General features: G+C 45.8%; 1 protein-coding gene across 1 annotated transcript in view; it reads right to left on the bottom strand.

Annotated features, from left to right (window-relative positions):
- LOC119393646 (glutamate-gated chloride channel) overlaps positions 1-20,437 on the bottom strand; it is a 78,407-nt gene extending 57,970 nt beyond the window's left edge. Inside the window, exon 1 of the mRNA XM_037660756.2 lies at positions 20,274-20,437. The gene's annotated coding sequence lies outside the window, so the exon portion shown is untranslated. The remainder of the gene's footprint in view (positions 1-20,273) is intronic.
- Positions 20,438-20,698: the final 261 nt, after the last annotated feature.

Below are 20,698 nucleotides of genomic sequence, written 5' to 3'. Positions count from 1 at the left end.
GCTTTTGCCTTAATAGGTAATACAAATTTCACGTAATAATAATCTGTGGAGCTTTACGTGCCAAAACCACGATATCATTATCAGGCACGCCGTAGTGAAGGGCTTCAGAATTTTAGAAAATCTGATGTTCTTTAACGTGCACTGACATCGGACACTGTACACGGCCCTCTAGCATTTCGCCTCCATCGAAATTCGACTACGGTGGCCGGGTGGCCGACCGGGGTGGCCGACCGGGTTGGCCGACCGGGGTGGCCGACCACGGTGACCACGGTGGCCGCGACTTCCGGGTCTGCGGCCCAACAGCGTAACCACTTTAGCACCGAGGTCGCCGGTGCTTCATAATCATATTGTGGTTTTGACACATGACACCCAAAAAATTCTACATTGAATTCACATGATACGGTGAGACTATCTGGTATACTGCACAGTCTTCCGGAACTGGCCTATATTTATCGTCAGAAACCAGACGTCGTATTGCGTGAGGAAGAGCCCTGAAAGTGCGTGAGCAAGAGCACGAGGAAGGCATTTTCTTCATTCATGTTTCCACAGAGTGGCTGTTTCATTAGGTACACATAAAACGCAAGAACATTTCGACAGCGTGAAAACCCTTCAGACGCCACAAAGTTCTTGCGTCCTTCACCAAAGATAGTTGTCGTTCGGCGACGAAAGCGACCGTCACAGTACAAGAACCGGCGTAAGAACTAAATGAAGAAACTCGTTCTCAGGCAAAAGGAAAAAAAAAGAAAGAAAGAGTCACTTTAAGTAATTAGATTTGTGATAGGAAGGATGTGCTTACGGCGTTATTTGTTGCATTGGGAATCATCAGATTCGCGGCACTCGCAGTTTTGTTTCGTAATTTTTGTTTTGTTTCGTACCAAGCGCTATTGTTGTTTTAAACGATGTCACCGACTTCGATAATGCTTTAGAGGCGTATTTCCGAGATTGTTCAGTGTGATTTTTGTTCAGTGCCAAATGATGTAAGCGACCTCATGCTCATTGTAAATATTTTGAAAAATATTAGAGAATTTTGAATTGCTATTTTTAATTTTGAATTGTTATTGAAGAAAATACCTGTTTTCATTGTGAAGTGCCAAATATTACGCAACTTTATGTACCTTGTACATTTTTTATGTATGTAATTGTATTGTCCTCTCTGTTATTAATAAATAACAGTATAAATAAATAAATAAATAAATAAATAAATAAATAAATAAAATAAATAAATAAATAAATAAATTCCGTAATGAACAGCGCCGGCATGTGGTTCAACAGCGGAGGCAATACAGATAGCTGTGTGTTTGGTTGTACGAATACGTCGACTCGTTGTATGTGTGCTTCCTGGTTTTGTGCAGTAATTATGTTCACGCACTCAACAGGATGACGGCCGCTCTGAGGGATCTCCAATTTTCTCTTCCTGCGTGAGCGGATTCCATTTTATCCCTACGAACGTCTTGAATTCATCGTTTCACCTAACTCGCTACCGTCCTCGGCTTCTTTCCCCTTTCCCTGGAATCTCCTCTCTCGCTCTAAGCCCAGGTCGTCTGTACTACGCATTACGTTGCCGGCCCAGGTCCACTTGTTCCGTTTAATTTTAACTAGATTATCAGCTACAGCTACACCTGCATGTTGTCTGACTCATTGTACTTTATCCCGATCTCTTAACGTTATACGCCTACAATTTCTGTGTGTCTGGACGTCAGTCGCGGCTTAAAACCAAATCCGATCCTGCGGATGTCGCGTACGCGGTCGGTCGGTCAGTCCAGACGGGACGATGATCCTGATAAACTATGTGCAGTTAACAAACATGCATGGCTGTCAACATTAAACATTTCATGTGCAGCATTTTACCAAGGAAAACATGACATATTTCTTCCTACGGCACTGCTTCTTTCCGGTTTCTTGGAATGTCACTTTTCTCTTCGTTGGCGCTGTATGCTCATTCCTGGGCATATGTTTGATAACACGCCTTCGGAACACAGTGTGATAGTTTCTGTGCTCACGTACTGCTCTACTGAACTCGGTTATGGATGTACACGTGCATTCAACATCTAGCCAGTCGGTCATGAACATGCAGTGCACGGACTTCAGTTTAACCTCTCCATAACCTCCGTGCCTTCACGTTCACAATGTATCGGCGCTCTCCACTGGACGAGCAAGCTTCGCCTTTCGCTTAGTTTTTCATCGACTGGAGCGGTGTAATTCCGCGTGCTCCTTTTCTCTTACTCATCGCCCACAGTGCCTCCTAAGATGCAGAACAAACTGAAATGCTTGGCATATAGCCTCGAGTTTTATAAGTTCTCCACTAGCCGTTTAGAATGCATCTTTGTGCGCATCAAATTGGTAAACATGCGCTGTGAGCCATGATGTATGCAAGACACGCTACAGACCTCCTTGCGGTACACGCGCACGTGTCTTCGTTAAAGAGTTTGCTTTAATGAGGAAGCCTGCAGGGAGCTGTGCATGTGTGGCGGTGAGGTGAGCGCATTTACACACTGGCGCGAAGCCGTAGTTCTCGTCACCTGGTTGCAGCTCAGTACTACTCATATAGCTGCTATATGTGGAATGCACATGTTACCTACAGTTGACGCATGCAGAGTTTACAGTAGGGCTACGCACACACGCATATATATATATATATATACGCACATATATAGGGAGAGAGAGAGTGAAGAGACTACCTGTGCGGAAAGTAACTCCTTATTACGAGTTGTTTATGACTTTTATAATAATTAACATATCTTAAAAAAACAGGAGGTACTTTGTTCATTACAATCGCAGAATTTATGACATATCCCACGGGCTTGATAGGCCCTTGCCCTTCAGTGGGCATAGTCGCGTGCTAGTGATGATGATAATACAGATATGCTAATCGCATCAGCCACAAAAGATCTCTGAAAGACGTAGGTGTTTCTAAGTCCGACGACACCTCCGACGACAGTACAGTTGTGAATTGTCACCCAGAACGCGCAAAAAAAAAAAAAACTGAATCTTTCCGTGCAAATTGTTGCTCGATAAATCGCCGCGCGGTGCAACTGCTCTTTTGCGCAGCATCACTTCAGCCGAGCTTCCATATTGGTCCACGTTGACCAATCTCTAGGCCGCTGGCTTTATGCTCGTTTTATTTCTATAGCGCATCCCTTACTACCTACTTGCGTAACGAAGAATGATAGGTGTTCTGTGACGTAATCAGGTGTATTTACTTCTCGCTGTGCGGGGTAGTGACCAGCAGCGTCTAGGAGAAAGAAGGGAGAGTACCGTGTTTGTACGCGGTCGATCACGTTCCGACGCATATTCCTTTCGCAATGCTTCTTGCGGGGATGGCGAGACGACGAAGCTATTCCTATGCGGCTTAGGACATCGCTGGTATCGGAATAGTAGACAAGCACGCCACTGGGTCATCTAGTTTAAGGAGGGCCGCGAACGGATTACACTGCGCATGCTCGAAACGCGGAGATTGCTCGCATGCGGGGAGTTTTACGGTCAGCGACAGTTCCAGCGCACGCAACGCCGCTGCCTGAGCACGTCTTCAGGCGTTATTTACAGGCAAGAAAGGTGCATTCCCTTAGGAAGACAGCCATCGGTAACTGGCTATGCAAGAGCTAGTTATGCGGCCATCTCATGACTGATTACTGTAGTTCATTCGTCAAGAATGCGCTAGGACTTACTTTGAAAGCTTGTGAAAACGCAGGTTCATGGAACAAAGAAGGCCAATTTTTTTTGTTTTGCTACCTTTCCAGAAGAAAAGCAAAACACCTTTCCACATCAAATAAAACTGAAACAGCGTGTTCAGCTATTGTGGCAATGGAGAGTATACGTGTCATAAATTGCACAGCATAACAATGAAACTCTTCTTGGCCACTGCTTTCCTTAATTATTCGAAGCAAACTGCACTTTCAGTGTACAAAACTCTTTACTAAGCTTGTTACAATTTCATTAAAGTGTTCAGGCATCAACCGATTGTATGAAAGCAATACGTAGGGGTTTGCAGTAGTAACGAATAAAAAGAGATTAAAATTTCGTCTAGTTGGTGAGCTTGGTAAACAGCATCGATATATTTGCAGTCGTTGAACGAATTGGCAGCTAAATAAACACGAGACACGAGAAATATTTCAAAGATTTGTTCAAGAAGTACCCTCTTTTAATTATATCTGCGGCAGGCGTCGAAGATGGCCGCGAAACATAACGTTTATATACGCAAAAGCGTTATTCTAGGCATTCATTGTAGACAAGGTACCTCTGTGGATCACAGAACGAGGAATAGTTGTGTGACAACATAGTGCGAAAGGTCGGAGAAGCAAGAACACGAAATTTAATCGGGTAAACTGGCGTGGGAACGTTCCTACAAGGAATCGCCAGCTAATGAGCAAGCACGATTTAGAATTAAATTGTTTAGCAAACGTGTGATAACATTAGAACTTACCTATAATTTACGCAATATCAGTTATCACTAGCCCCTTTTTAGCCTTCAAGATCCAACACAAACCGACATTAGCTACCATTCCGCAGTCTTCTAAATAAAGTTGATTACATTATAGATCTAAATGAGAAAACTTCCAAAAATATTTTAAAACAAATTTTCTAGATAACAGCATTGAACATGTCTAAGTACAATGTTAGTGTTCAATGAACCCGCCGTGTGTTTTGACTTCTCTTCTTGCTGAATGTTAAATTTATTTTAGCTTCAGCATCCAGTCGACACCAAAAGTTTTAGAGACCACTGCGTCTGTGAAAATTTTGAATTTCCCACCAATTGGTGACTGTATTCGGTAGAACTAAGTAGTACATGTTAGCGCGTTTGAAAACAGGCCGAGAATCTATATTCAACGCTGTCTGCCGAAGCAGCGGGAATATTCAGCTTTTTCTTTCGTCTCATGCTTGGATATTTAGAAAGATAAAACCACTACCCACCACGCCGTAGGAGCTCATGAAGCGACAGGCGAAAATTAGACAAATTAGTTTGCTCGAAATCATTCTCATGACCGTTTAATGATAACGGCGATAGTATCTCCTTTATTAATCATTTTTTATCGCAATATACGCTACGCTTCTACTTATAGCAAGAGCAGAGGCATTGATTATGCGAACGCTATCTTTCAATCGATAGACATCGAACGCTGGTGTTAGGGCTCACAAGGAATTCATTTCGACACGGACGTGCCGCTGCCAAAAGATAGAGACGACGCTGTTCCAACATTTCCCTGGAAAGCTCGTCCTCGCTTCGACAATGAAACCCGAGTCCCGTCTCTTGCGATTGTATCCCGGAGAGCAGCGTCAGTTTTGGCGCTAATTGTTTCAACGGTTCGTCGTCGAGATAGGAGTAACGGTCGGACTCTATTTGCTCGTATCTTCTGCCTCGTCCGTTGTTAGGCGCCGGGAAAACAAATTATCCCGTGTAATTAGATCAGTCGATCTCGCATAGCGAGGCCGGCGAAACGCCCGGGGAAATCAAGTGCGCAGATCGAGGACAGAGAAAAGCAATGAGTGATAAAACGGGAGAGTTGTAGGGCACTCCTGATTCGGAGTGACATGCGATAGTCAAATGCTTCACGCTAAACAGCGAGCACGGAAGAGCTTTAAAACCAACAACGGAAGAAAAGTCTCGCGGCCCCCTTATGCGTTCACCTAAGACGACTCGAATGTGGTATCCATGTGGTTCTTCCTTTTCTTTTTCTGCTTCTCAGTCGGTTTTATGACAAAAGCGATTGTTCACTGTTAATAAACCAAAATAAGTTATAGGAAAATGTGTTTCAAAAATATGCACACCAACTTAATAACAGTAGAACATTGCCTTGAGCACGAACAATTCTGCGCATGATGGCGCGTTTTTCACACTGAGCAAGAATAACTCAACCAATGGGAGATCGATCTACTTTCACGTCTTCCCAGCTGTAGCTATGGCGAATCTTAGGCAAACCTAAACAGCAGTAAATAATAATGAACTTGCCTAATATGTACTGATGGGCTAGTTGGTGAGCCACAATTTTCGAATAGGCAGCGCACAAAAGGGCAACAAATACGTACACATGAAAAGACGCAAACACAAGCGCTGTCTTGTGTTCGCGTCTGTGTTTGCGTCTTTTTACGTGTACGTATTTGTTGCGCTTTTGTGCGCTGCCTATTCGAAAATTCAATAATAATGGTGCGTATCGGAGTGCATGTTTCATGGTATGCGTTGTTCGCGCGTGCTGAAGTATCCCACCTTGCTGCGAGACGTATTAGCTAGATCCCATACACATCATTGACCTAGAGCGCGAACTTTATTCGACCTCATATCTGCATAATTAGACATCTTTACACTGAGTAGACTTAATTATGTCGAGGTGGGCGCACGTGGTCATGTGAGACACATTCAGAAAACCATGACGTCAAGCAAGAAGGTGCTCGATCGCATTGCCCTATAGTCGCCCCTATACATCGACTGCTACTCCGTGGAAAGCCGGGTGACAAACGTACACGATGCGACTGAGGACACACAGATACGGAAGGTGGAAAGGAATCACCGCAACGTTTGCCAACTCTGTTCTACTCGGAGCAGCGCCGGTGCGAGATGCGGAGAGTAGCGTGTTTCGATACGAGAAACTGGAACAACAGAGGCGCGAGCGTCCGAAGCTCCCGACTGAGCGGCTCAATTCCGGTTCGCTCAGCGGCCCGGTAATACTGCACTTCCCGTCGACGCTTTGTTGACACTGGCAGAGTGTCAACAGGGCCGCGGCTCAATTGCGTCCGCGACGGCAGCCCTATACCGTCAGAAGACGAACGGAAGGCGTTTCCGAGAGAGTCGCCTTGCCAACGGCGCCTGCAGGACAAAGCGTGAGCGGTTCACGCCTGTGAAGGGAAAGCCCTGCAGGCATTTCGGGGCAAACTTCTCACAGGAAGCTGCTCGACGACGGCCTTTACAGCGCGGACGACTGTACGATTACAATTTTCGGTGTGTGTGCGTGCAAAACTGAGTGAGTGAAGTGAAATGAATTGAGTGAAGTGAAGTGAGTGAAGTGAGTGAAGTGAGTGAAGTGAGTGAGTGAGTGAGTGAGTGAGTGAGTGAGTGAGTGAGTGAGTGAGTGAGTGAGTGAGTGAGTGAGTGAGTGAGTGAGTGAGTGAGTGAGTGAGTGAGTGAGTGAGTGAGTGAGTGAGTGAGTGAGTGAGTGAGTGAGTGAGTGAGTGAGTGAGTGAGTGAGTGAGTGAGTGAGTGAGTGAGTGAGTGAGTGAGTGAGTGAGTGAGTGCCAGTCTACTCGCATCCATATGAAGCCACGGAAAATATAGGGGGCGTTAAATCTAAGCTTAGGTCGCCTCTTCGTTCCCCACCGGAGGCGAGTTGTTTTTTTCCCACTGTAATTTCTTTTCCCTTTACTGACACGTACGACACATAAATTAAGAACTACAAATGAAGCGTAAACACTTTTCTTGGCATCATTACCTGTCGGCTTCATATAGCTTGGTCGAATGAATCCTCCACACGAGTGGTACCGGAAGTACACAACATAGCTTCCGCATACTTCGCTGCACGTCGCTTGTGGTATCGCGTGTTACCGACCACAAACGTCCCGGTCACTTCAATCGAACACGTACCTCTGCGCGAGACCAGTCTGGTTCGGTCAAGCTGGACGGCCACCATGATCGAGGAAGCGAAACGACGAAGAGAACGCGGGACTCCCATCGTTCTGAGCGCAGCTAGTCTCATTTCCGTCGAAAGCTCGATCGACGAAGACCGGAAGCTTTTAGCGGCGGAGTCGAAACGCTTACAGCTCCCGGTGGAGCCCACGCGGCCTCTCCGTATTCCGACGAGGGATCGCCAGACTATTTCCCAAAGCACCCCATTGAGGCCACAGCAACCTTTCCTGCCCTCTTACGCTTGTCACTTTCCCCTGGGCAGTTTAAGGTCGCTGAATGCTACAGCTCTGGGACCGGCGCCGCGCTACCCGCCGCGGTGGTCTAGTGGTTATGGTGCTCGACTGCTGACCCGAAGGTCGCGGTATCGAGTACCGGCTGCGGCGGCAGCATTTTGATGGCGGCGAAATGCTATAGAGGCCCGTGTGCTTAGATTTAGGAGCACGTTAAAGAACCCCAGGTGGCCGAAATTTCCGGAGCCCACTACTACGGCATCGCTCATAATCATACTGTGGTTTGGGGACGTAAAACCTCAACATTTATTACCGGCGCCGCGTTAGGCCGGACAAGGCGTACACGACGCGCATTATATTTTGCATCATCAGCGGGAGCCAGAGTAACGCAACTTCGTGAGCCGTCAATCCTTTCTGCTTCGCCGCAGTTTGGCTATTGCATCAACGGCTGAAAAGCAGTGACGCACTGGAATCACGGGCCTGGATAACCCAGTGATATGACTCAAGCTATACCACTTTTCGCGCTTTACCAGTTGTGCAAGTGTGCGTAAACGATATCAGTAGAACTTACCGACCATGAATGATTAAGCGATAGGAAAGGAATATCATGATATAGTCTAGCGCTAAGAATTTGCACACAAATTTCTGCACGTCGCGTAAGAATAATCGTTGATCTCTGCAAGCGCTGCGTTTCATTCCGGCTTACCGGATTTGGGTAAAAGTGAGGTTTATTAATACGACTACTGCCAATTCGACATGACTCAGTTGGAACCACCATGCAGTCTGACCGCATGCAATATCGCTTAAAGTGCCCGTACGTTTACAGCATTTATCATGAATGAAACAAGAGGACCTTGTACAATTCCGCATGCGCCGTAGGGGCTTGATACAGTGAAGTTGATTGAATTACCACTAGTAGTGGCAACACTGTTGTCCGAACCAAAACCGGCCCCTGCATTTGTTCAGGCGCGTTGCGCTTGCTGAGCTCAGTACAAAGTTTCGGATTCATGTTAGCAGTAACGGAGGCTATATATTCAAAAGAATTCAAAGCTTCTGAACTTCTAAAGTGTTGAACAGCCCGAAAAAGTCATTGTGTTTCTACGACTGAATGTTTCAACTGTGGGTGCAATTTTTTTTCTTTTTCACTCCGAGTATACCATGATGATAGAACATTTGTGCGACGAAATCAATCAACCAATGATGAGCTTTTTCTTCCGAATGGAATCAACATGATTTCAATGTAACGTAAACAGAGAGCGAGTCAATGGCTTGAACCTATGTTTGGTGTAGGGCTTTCTTTGGTGCGGGGAAATGCTTCTGCATCGTTCGCGTTATAAGTTTACGTTGACTGCAGACTCGTTCAAACTTAATGGCTAAGAGGGTTAACTCCCTCCTACTCGGATAATTATTCACTCCAATTGGCTAACCGTCTACCAAAGTGTTTACTTGTCAAGCACTTGCTGCGTAGAACGTCTGAGTACATTTAACATATAGACAAATGAAGGTCAATGAAATTACATCGGTGAAAAAAAAAATACTACTAAAACTTAATATGCGCATGTGCAATTGCGAGTGCGTATTCTTCAAGGATAGTTTTCGCATGTTTCAGCGACCGAAATACAAAGTTTTTCGTTCGTAATGACTGTATCATTTGCCAACAACCATCTTAAATCCTTAATATGTCGAGTGTGACAACTGGCAGGTACCAGTTCTAACGTCATACTTTGTCATACTTGCGGATACGAATCTCGTTCATTCATTTTTCATTCGTACTTTAGATTGCTGAGTTAGTGCACAGCACGTAAAAAAATGAAATTATATATATATGGTGTGTGTGTGGACGCAAAGCACACTGCTCACTAAAGGATTTTTAAAGGGACATTTACAATAACCCATTTGTTAGCCCTACCGCCACCTTGCGGGATTCCGCAGAATTGATTTGCAAGATTGGATTTTATGTGAGTCATTGAAAAAGAAAGAAAACTTAAGATCAATAGAAACATTACGACATACAACTCACAATTATTGAACTTGCATCACACCAAAGCGACCTATACACTCTAAGAAAAAAAAAGGTGTATGAGCTCTTTTCGGCGAGTGCTGACTTGCCACGTATATAACTCTCCTTAAAGAGTTACGTTAACTCTCTTTTGAGTCACACGACTCTCCGACGAGAATATCATGATCCCCAATAGAGAGTTCACGTGTCTCCTTAAAGAGAGTCATATACTCGGAATGTCACGACTCACAAAGAAGAGTCGAGGGACTCTTATTCGTTCGAGTGTACCAGAAACACGGCATCGGAATAAGGACATTTTAAAACGATGTCTTGTTTGTCTGTGTTATCAGATAAGTTGAATACGCCGCGGTAAACAATAGACGTTGCTAAACGCTCCGGGCGTGTTTCTATACGACGTCCACTCCATAATATGCTCGCACGACGGGAAAAGAAGCAGCGGCCATCAATAATAAGCATTATCTTATCAGCGAAGGCAGCCGCACAACAATTCGAGAGAATAAAAAGGGTAACCTTGTTTTTTCCCGAAGAGTTCTTCGTCAAGAACATCGCCTCATTAATTCCCCATCTAAGTTTCACAGAAGCAAATAACCGAAATTAAAAGGATGCAACGGGTTCTTCTCAATTTACAGAGGAAAGTGACAGCAAAAGTAATTACCCGTGATGTGCCAGCGGCGGCGTTTCAGGGTACCATACTTTCATCCGTATAAGACATAGACTACGTGATGTATATTGTTTCCTCCGCCTAATGATAAACATAGCAGCCTGAAGGGAACTAGCATGTAAGCAGCTGTACTTCATGCCTCAAGTGAGTGTTTTAAACACAACTATTGGTAACGCTTAAGATATTGTAGTACTATGTAAGGCTGTGAGAAATCATCTGAGCGGTCATGACTTATATTGGACGCAAGCGGTTACTTAATATCATTTCTATACAAGAGAGATATGATTTTCTTGGAAAGAATTATGATACTATGCTTGAAGATTGAGGCGGCTCCTATCATGTAGAATAAAAAGATTCTTGAAACTGACAGAACATCTCTAGGGAAGCGATGAAATTTGAACAGCTCTTGCCGGCCTAAAGACAGACGCTAAAATAGGTTATTATCATTGATTTCTATGTACGTGAACTTCCATAAAAGGGATGGTTTTAATTTCTAGTGCTGTGCCAACGGCACTCGGTATTTTTCACGACAAATGAGCTATATCTGCACGTGTGTATACAGTCTACTTAGGCGATGACTAAATCGCGAAAATACGGTACTACCCAGCTCATTAATTTATGCGCCGCGTTACAGGCCAAGACAGGCAACGTTCTTTTGCCGTGACCCATATGGAAGCACATTAGAGAGAAGAAATTATGTTCAAACGAAAACGCGGCAAAATGAAACAATAAAGGCAGGGTAGAAACATCGCGGCGCGATTTAACATTTACGAGCATAGGCATACCTCATCATGGCCGCGCGTGAAACAAGTACAACCGACAGAGTGCAGTGGTAGCACCGACACCGCTACGCTTAAATGACCTTTAGTTCCAACCTTGATACGCCTTTCCGCTTCGCTGCGCTCAGCTGAGTTTCCTGCAATACAGTCCTCTACATTTTTTTATGTTTCTTTCTCGACTCGCTGCATGCCATGGGGCCAATCAATTAACTTTCCTTTTACGAGGTCGCTACGGTACCGACCGTAAAACTGAAATATCAGTTATGGTGTTCCGCACTTTTTAAACCCATGTTTGTGCGTGATGATATTAATTTTGCGTGTTTGCGCGGCAGTGACAAGTGTCGTTACAGTTAGGCGTTTAGTGATGACCCAACATTAACTAATCCTAGCAAGTAAGGACTTTACCTAAAAAAAAAGACGGGAACTCAAATAACGCAGCCAAGCAAACAGTAGCACTTTGCTAGAAACTGATTTGAATTTATCTTTAAAGGGAAAGTACCCCTGTAAAACACGCTCTCATTCGCATTGATGTCTAAACTGTCTGCTCTGCCTTCACTGTCATTAAGTGACGCCGTGGTCATGTATTTACTTATACAGTCGATTATGTAAGCAAGCCCCGCACATATGGATGCCGGGAGCATCTTACAATGCAACTGATATTATCCCACATGTTTTTTTTTTTCGTTATATTTTTGTATGATTTTTGTATGTATGAGTATGATTGATCTAAGTCACCCAAGAGAAATAAATTAAGCATACGAAGGGATATGTCAAGTCCTATACGACGCCCTAAGAGCAATAGAGAGGAAACTATTGCAGTGAACTCTGCAATTGTGATCGCGCAAATTAAGCTTAACGTTTGATGTAGAACACGCCGTAGTGGCCCAGCGACTTTGTCGTTGCGATGCTAAGCTCGAGGACGCGGGTTCGACTCCCGGTCATACCGGCAGCATTGTGACGTCACATTTAATTAGTATCGTCGCCTTTCTTGTCCTCGTCTTCTCTTGCGCTGTATCCCCTCCGATGTCACATTTACGTCACTAACATCCCACTGAGCTGAGGTTGGCAACCTGCGGCCCGCGGGGCAGTATTATGCGGCCCCCGGTACGACATCAGAAATCCCCACACCCCCTGCGCTCGTCACGTCCTATCTGAAGGCCGACATGGCAGTTTTGACTACCAATGGGGTTACACAGAAACAGAAAAAGATCGCTTCCAGCTGGCATTGCCCCCGCATCTTCACACGTAGCCAGATAATGTCTTCACTTCCTTTCTTTGCACAGGTAAAAAAAGAGGGGGGGGGGGAAGAAAGATGAAATACTAGGTAAAGTCAGGACCTTCATCGCAGTATATGTCAGTTTTGTACATTATTGTGAATTCACCGAATTGCCGAATTTTTTTGTCGTTGCCTGCAAAGCCCCTCCCCCCCCCCTCCCTCGGCTTTATGCAACTTGGCCCTCCTCCTCAAAAAAATGCCGACCACTGACATAGAGCAATGCCGACTAGCCAATGACTTTGTCGCCTGTAATGCTCGGGTGAGTGGGTAGGGCTAATCAAGGGCTGTAGTAGCTGGGAACCGAACGCACGACTTTCGAAGTGAAGCAATCATTAATAGCCGCTGAGTAAGTACGGCTTTTTTTTTCAGCTTTACCGTCATACCTTAAGCTACTATTCGTGAAAAGAACAGGCAAATTTCGAGAGAATCTCTCGAAGGCGGAGTGTGTTCTCCTAGAGGATAAACAAATGCTCCTTCGCTTTTTAATGGCACGAGCATCGAGTGATCATCTCGTTTCTCTTTCAAGCATATCCGGTAGAGCGCTTACTTCCGCTTTTCGGAATATTCATGAAAGGTCTTCATAAAAATAGAAATCGGCTATTCTGGTTCCAGCGAAGAGTTGTATTGGATACATACGATATTGAAGCATAACTTCACTTAGAATAAGGGCCTATTAACTGTCTGGATAATTCGTAAAAAATAATTTATTGAGTTCACTGAAAGACTGTGAGCACCTAAGATCGTTGAGGCACCTGGCCGAGCAGATCTCAACCACGCACTTCTTTCTACGTGGCCTCCGAGATCCGCTACGGCAGCGTGCGAAACACTAGGTTACCTCAAGGAATGCACCAGGCCACACGAATGCCGACGTGCGAGCGCCACTACCATACGTCTAAGTCAAGGCTTAGGGTCGCCTCCAGAATTTTTCTTTGGATCGTTGTTTCAACAACGGCCCTTTACCGCTTCGGAACTCTGTGTTCGTGAAAAAGCAGCGGTGTTTAGCTGGCGGCTCATCATTGCGAAAGAGACGGCACGCTTATCCGACTTAGTCTTGTTCTGAATTTTTTCTCAGCACATATTTCAGTTTACACACACCGACGAAAGGCAATGACGAAGTGAGGATCTTTCGTAGCGGCACACGTAGCACAAATGATACGACCGCTCACTCGACCTGTTAAACAAACACATTTTTTCGTGATTGAAGGTACAGCTTCGGCGGAAGAATGGTAAGGCAGTAATAAAACAGGTTCGAGATGGAGGAGAACACGTCAGTATGCCTCTCGGCTGACAGTGGACGTCGTTATGAAAGTGATATTTCTCGGTCCACATCGTGTCGGAATGTCATTGGTACGTGACACTCCCGACTTTTTCTGGGCGTTTAGGACTGTATCGATCCGTGCACAGATTCTCGCCAAATTCAAAGAAAGTTAATCTTTAAAAATAATGTCTAAACATTACCTGATTCAGGTAATAAAAAAGCCAGAACTCGTAGCAGCACCTCCTAGGAGATATTGAGAAAAGCACTTAGTTTATCGTAAAGCTGCTTGCGATACGAGATACCTAGGGGCCATCTGGTAATACGCAAGTTTTCTTTGGCTGCTTCTCTATGAAAACAGCAAGTCCGCTTGTGGGTAAGATCACGATTCATAGAAATACGTGGTATCTTATATGGGTATATATGGCCACGACGTGTCACTGCAGGAAGGGAGCACGACTGTGCTGTCGGCACAACAAAAAACCACACCATACAGTCGGCGAAGAAACAAAGCAGGACAGTACACCTACAAAAAATCTAAATCGTGACTAGCGAAGGCTAGTGTTGCATAACGTTCATTGGTGTTACCGTATGCCGGTTAAATATACATATTCCGAAATAATGCTTAAGCAAGCTCTTAGCACAACCCAGTTGGCAGTTTTTGCTTCAACTATTTTCCTAATGTAAGAAAACTTGTTTAGAATTTCTTGCCGTATACGTTGCGATTTTCTTATAAAAGGTTTGTGAGTTAAAGAGGCGGACACTACTTGTATAATTGCTTTTGTATTTAGCTGCATTAGAGTCGTTGCTCCAGCTGCAGCATAGGGCGAAAATAAGTTTAGTAAGTATAAATAAAAGTATAGAAGTGAGTGCACGGCACGGATGGCACGTTTTACCTAGACTTACGGCTTGTTTTTTTCAGCAAAGTACTTCAGGACACAAATTTTAAGGTTATGTTTTTAGCAATCTTAATTCTTAAAGTCTTTGTTACTACGGACTCTCGAAGCTTAATAGTGGTATCGAAGGAAATAATCAGATGCGCGTGTGTTAGAGTACGTAACTACATTACTCATCACAATGGAGCACACACACAAGGGTACGGCAAAGCCTTGTCGATGTATACTTCTTCGTGCTGACGCTCCGTAATTCAGATGTGATTAGGCAGCCAACAGCGAAACTCACGGAGGTGGTACTATCGTAAGTGAACCATATATGACAGAAATTATATCGACGATAAATGCGGAAGCAGGCACAAAAACAATGGTTATATTTTTACCACATACAAAGGCTCTCAACGTACAAGAGAATTTCGCAGATTCTAGAATGCACTATTGCACTGAGGGCACTTAATAAATCACTGTAATTGGGGTGCGTCTTATTTATTTATTTTTCACAGTTTCAACGTTTAGGTAAAGTTGTCTCAAGTTACACGCTAATGTGCGCTTGTTATTTAGAAAAAGCGACGTTCACATTCACAATCCTGTACATTTCTTTTTTTCATTCTACAGTCCCTGCTGCAAACAGTATAAGTAACCACATGGGGTAGCCACTAGAGTTAAATGCAACAATTGGGGTAGACCTCGCCACAGCGATATGTCCGGTTCAGTCCATGCGAGCACATGCCGCGAACGATTAATCAACGAGCAGGAACTATCTACATTTATTTGAGAGATTCAGAGTATTAACAATAATGAATTATTAATAACTGTCGGAGTTTTACGCGCCAAAACCACGATATGATCATGAGGGACGCCGTAGTGGAAGGCTCCGGAAATTTCGACTAGCTGATGTTCTTTAACATAGCACTTAGCCTCCACCGATATGCGGCCGGCGCGACCCGGGGTTCCATCCCGCGACCTTCGGGTCAGCGGTCGAGCGCCGTAACCACTAGACCACCGTGGTGGGTGGACGTTCGGAGCAAGCTACTCAACAAAATTGCAGGTCCGTTTGTGCAGCAACCCCAGTTAGATTGAAAAACAAAAAACTGACTTTTGCGAAAAATCAGAAACGCTATATTGATCGACTTTTTCATTCTTATAATTTGCGCAGTCAGATGAATTTATCGATAAAATATTCACAAGATACCTACTAAGCCAAGAGTAAGCAGTACTGAATGAATCTGTCAGGTCCTTACTGCCCGTCTCTTTCGTCATTTTTCAGGTAAAGGTCGAAAGAAACTCATAATCCTAAAAAGAAAAAGAAAATAACACGTGCCTAGACGGCTGCCAGGCTTCGATGAGTTTAACGTTGACGAATTGGAGGACATGTTGAGAAGTCCGGAGCGCAATAAAATAGAGATACCGAGCTTTCCAACAAAGTAAAAGAAGTCACATTTTTTATTAAAAATAAAAGTCTGCAAAAAGTTCGGAAGCAGAATAAATAGAAGCTCGAAATCGCCGATGCATCTTCCTCCATTATGATTAAATTCTTCGCCGTCACGACTGCCTTGGTGCCCGCACTTTCTTTAAAAGGCTCGCGCTAACTTAGTTATAAAGTTTGGCAGCGCATATAAGTGCGAGGACTTCTTCTTTGGCGCTGTCGTTTATGCGTGAACAAACGCGCCATTATGAAAAAGAAGAGTCGCCGTGACTCGCTCATTTATTTTGATGTCATATAGTACGGGGAACGTTTTTTTTTTCTTTCTTTTATCGTTCGCTCATTTTCCAGCTATATATTTTGGAATTCAACTTCGACAGTCGGGAATGAACGCCGCTGGAAGTATTTCTTTTTCACTGCGTGAATTATTGTTTTTGAAATATTTATGCTTCTGATTATATTTTGGTGCGAGCTCATACTAATGTTCAGCGTGGAGCAGCGTTTTGCAATGTAAGAGCTGAGCATAAAACTGCGGATTCTGTAGCGATGTGGAGCGTACGAAACGCAGACGCTTGACCACTCTGCATATGCGAATTGCGAGGCATTTAGCATTTTGCGTTATCGTCGATAACGCAAAACTCTACATCCAAGAAATTTTTCTGAAATGCCGTAACATTCGATTAATCTTTATTAAAAACATAACCTTCGTCGCGCCCAATACATCGGTCACGTCTATAAATACATTTTTAAGAAAATCATGTGAGTGCAGTCAGGAAGTTGTAAAAGTTTTTGTGAGAGTTATATTTCTTCTATGGAAATCAGAATTTAAAATGCTTTATATGTCTACGTTGCACAACCTTATTACTTGTTCGAGTGAGTGAGTGAGTGAGTGAGTGAGTGAGTGAGTGAGTGAGTGAGTGAGTGAGTGAGTGAGTGAGTGAGTGAGTGAGTGAGTGAGTGAGTGAGTGAGTGAGGAGTGAGTGAGTGAGTGAGTGAGTGAGTGAGTGAGTGAGTGAGTGAGTGAGTGAGTGAGTGAGTGAGTGGAGTGAGTGAGTGAGTGAGTGAGTGAGTGAGTGAGTGAGTGAGTGAGTGAGTGAGTGAGTGAGTGAGTGAGTGAGTGAGTGAGTGAGTGAGTGAGTGAGTGAGTGAGTGAGTGAGTGAGTGAGTGAGTGAGTGAGCGAGCGAGCGAGAGTCTGTGTGTGTGTGTGTGTGTGTGTGTGTGTGTGTGTGTGTGTGTGTGTGTGTGTGCGCGCACATGTTCGCGGTTCACTTACAAATTGCGCGTTAAGCTGTTAGGCTGGAGTGAAAAGCGGCAAGTTGTTGATTAGGTACAGCTTACTCGCAATCCAACGAACTAAGATAATTGAAAGGCTCACACACTACTATCACTGCGCATTGCAAAATGTCTATGAAGAAATTTAGGTCCGTAGATGACGGTAAACATTATAAACGCATGTCAGAGGATACGCACGGTACTCGAAATCGTTGCTGCCTTTATGCACGTATCAATAATGACCGGGATAATTTTTCCTGAATCTCTGTGAATCCCTCTGAGTCACTTTTATGTCATACATCGACTGCAAATAACTCAAGCTATTATCATAGACTTCACTCTTCGTCCGCCCCATGTCTGCCTCCCGAGGTAGATTTGTACATGCCTGTAAATCTAGCTTTTCTGTAAAGCTGACAAGCGCGAGGTAAAACTATCTTCCTGTTTTTATAGCCTGAACAACAAACCAACCGAGCCCTGTTGTGTCGGTTATCACGGTTTATGCGGCTGAAAAAGAAAACTAAAAAAAAACACAAAATGATAAGGACCGTTAAAAATGCAGTGCTGCATGCAAACTGATATGGAGCGCTTCCAACAATAATAGGCCGGAATCACGCGTCTACGTCGTTATTGCGCTAAGGTCGCAATCTAGTTCCGGCCTAGCGCATTGCACGAAAAGCTTGCTCGTGCGTGATGTACGTGTACGTTGTACGAGCACTAGTACCGCGCATCGACGTTTTCCGCACGTGTGTGCCCTACAGCCAGCAAAAGGGGCGTTGACTAATGAGTCAAGTAGACCCATGAGTGAGCAGGAAAACATGAAATCTTTCAAGAGGGAGCGTGTGTGTGGGGGGGGGGGGGGGCGAAAAAACGTCGAGAACGTGAGCGACACTGAATGAAAGTTGCAGGGACACTGAAGAGAGAAACGATTTTTCTCGTATTAGTAAATTACTCTTTCACAATACCAAAATCACCTCGCTTGCCGCGAGAAGGTGCTTGGCAAGCGAGAAAACGCGCAAAAATAAAATGCGCGTGGCGACGCCACCTTGAAGTTTAAGCAACAATTGTCGTGATGTCATAGATTTTGACGCCGTCTACTAGTGCCTACGCAGTTCTTATTCGGTAAGTATGAAGCGCATTGTGCTCTGATGGGGTTCAGAGGCTTAGAATACTAAGTTTAGGAAGATTTCGTTGAGCCAGCGTGCCGAAATACGATAAAAAGATTTTGAAATCCATGACGTCACGTGCGGATTTCAAAATGACACTTTGACCTTAATTTTCTTTTCTATTATTGAGCGTATGATGGGGAAACAACGACAACGGAGTTTTCGGAGTACAATTTATCAGTCTAAACTGAGTCATTGTATCACTTCAGTGTCTTTTTAAAGACAAGCGTTCTCTTTCTGTCATTTTGACGCCCGACAGTGACATTCAACTGCGCATAACTACGCTTCTTATTGCATGGTCGTTCATGTCCTACCGGCGCGACAGCGCGATAATTGCAATCAGCGTTCAGAAAGCCCGGCGGTCCCTAGTGAGCCGCCGGACGGGGGTGGGTGCTTGGAAAGTGGCTCGTGGCGGAGGCCATGTGAGCGCGCGATGCGCCATGCGCAGGCGTCGGTCGATGGGGCGCTATTTCGGCGACATCGATTCGCGCCGAGACGCACCTTGCGCTGATGGTGCGCCAGCGCGCGCGCCGCACTGTACGTGGCGAGCCCGTATTAGTGGTTCACACGTACCGGTACGACCAAACGACATCGTGTACAGTGCGTGGCGTGACCCGTGCTACGAAAGTCCCATTGTACGCCGATAACAGCGCGGCCCGACAAACAGGGACGCGCAAAAAAAAAAAAGAGCAGCGCGGACAACTATAGACTGCACGGCAGGAAGAGTTCGCGCACGATGCAGCAGACGCCCTTCTCGTAATCGTTGGTGTCTCAATATGAATCCGAAAAGTACTACTACTTAACGGATTTACTAAGGCGTGATTTCGCTGTTGATAACGCCAGCTCTACCTTTTTTTTTTCTGTGCTCGTTCCTATTTTTTTTTCTGTCGCATTGCACGCACTGGCAACAGTCCCAGGGGAACGGGGCCTCAAGCAGCGCCACCTCGGTTCGCGAGTTAACGGGCTCCCAGACAGGGCCGAGCACGCACGCACTACCAACAAAACAAATGAGCCAAGGCATTGGCGAACGCCTCGGTTTCTCTGTCGGGACAATGTGAGTGGTTGCCACGCGTGTGCACAGCTGCCTCTGGCAGAGGAAGCTGCCAATGCCAAGCGAATCTCTGCGTTATTTCTAGAAGCTCTCCTGCACCTTAAGCCGCTTGCAAAGGTAATAGTGTCTCACCGAACAGTGTGTAACGCTGCAACGTGACTGTGCTGCGTCGTGGTTTTGAACTACAGCGACAGAGTGAGGTTGATTTGCACGCGAGTTCGCGAACATGCAGCGACCACTCGCTAGAAAAAAGAAATGAGCGCAAACCTACCGTTAGACAACAACAGCACTTCTCTCAGTATACACGATTCAGGAGAGGTCAGCGCTGAATGAAATCACTCGCGCGAAGTCATGCGGCCAGGCGACGGCGGTCTCGGGCTAGAAGAGCGCATTTGTTTCCCCGCATAGTCTTGGCTCGCGTCCACCGCGACCTTCGCGTGGAAGGACCATCCCGTGGCGCAGCTGCTGTTCGGGACCTACATATAGCTGGGGCCATCGCAACGTGATCGCGCGCACACTCGGTGTTAGCTGCAGCGGCGGCGGGGGTCAAGCCGCAGACAAAAAGCGGGGCGTGTCAGCACGGGGCTGCTGTCTGGGAGGCGTGCAATCGATGACGTGCTCAGCTGCTGCTGCTGCTCACCTCCGAGCCGCTGGCCTTGGCGCCGGCCCGCCGGGCGGCATCCACGGGGGTCACCGACGCGCCCTGCTGCCCGCCATTCCGCGGCAGCAGCTGCTCACTGGCCCTCCGAACGAGCAGGAGACGACGCCTGCTGCGACGGCGCGCAGCAGCCCACGGCTGGCGCCATCTGCTGCGAGACCCGGGCCCCAGCTGGCCCACGGAGGCGCGGGCCCCCGCGCTCCCTGGCGCTCGCCCCGTGCTCCCCCCTTACCCCTTCCCTCTCTCCCTCTCTCGAAGTCACTGATGGTGCCGCAGCACGGCTGCCACTACCCCGACGCAGTCTGGGTCCTCCGGGCCGCCTTCCGACGTGTTGGCGCGAAGGTGTACGGGCGACAGACCAGCAAAGCCTTTGCCGCAGTGCCACCGACACCAAGAGGGGCGTGGCC

This window comes from Rhipicephalus sanguineus, chromosome 5 (assembly GCF_013339695.2).
Source record: "Rhipicephalus sanguineus isolate Rsan-2018 chromosome 5, BIME_Rsan_1.4, whole genome shotgun sequence".
Lineage (NCBI taxonomy): Eukaryota > Metazoa > Arthropoda > Arachnida > Ixodida > Ixodidae > Rhipicephalus > Rhipicephalus sanguineus.
The sequence above is the reverse complement of the archived record's forward strand: the minus strand, read 5'-3'. Positions and strand labels throughout refer to the sequence as shown.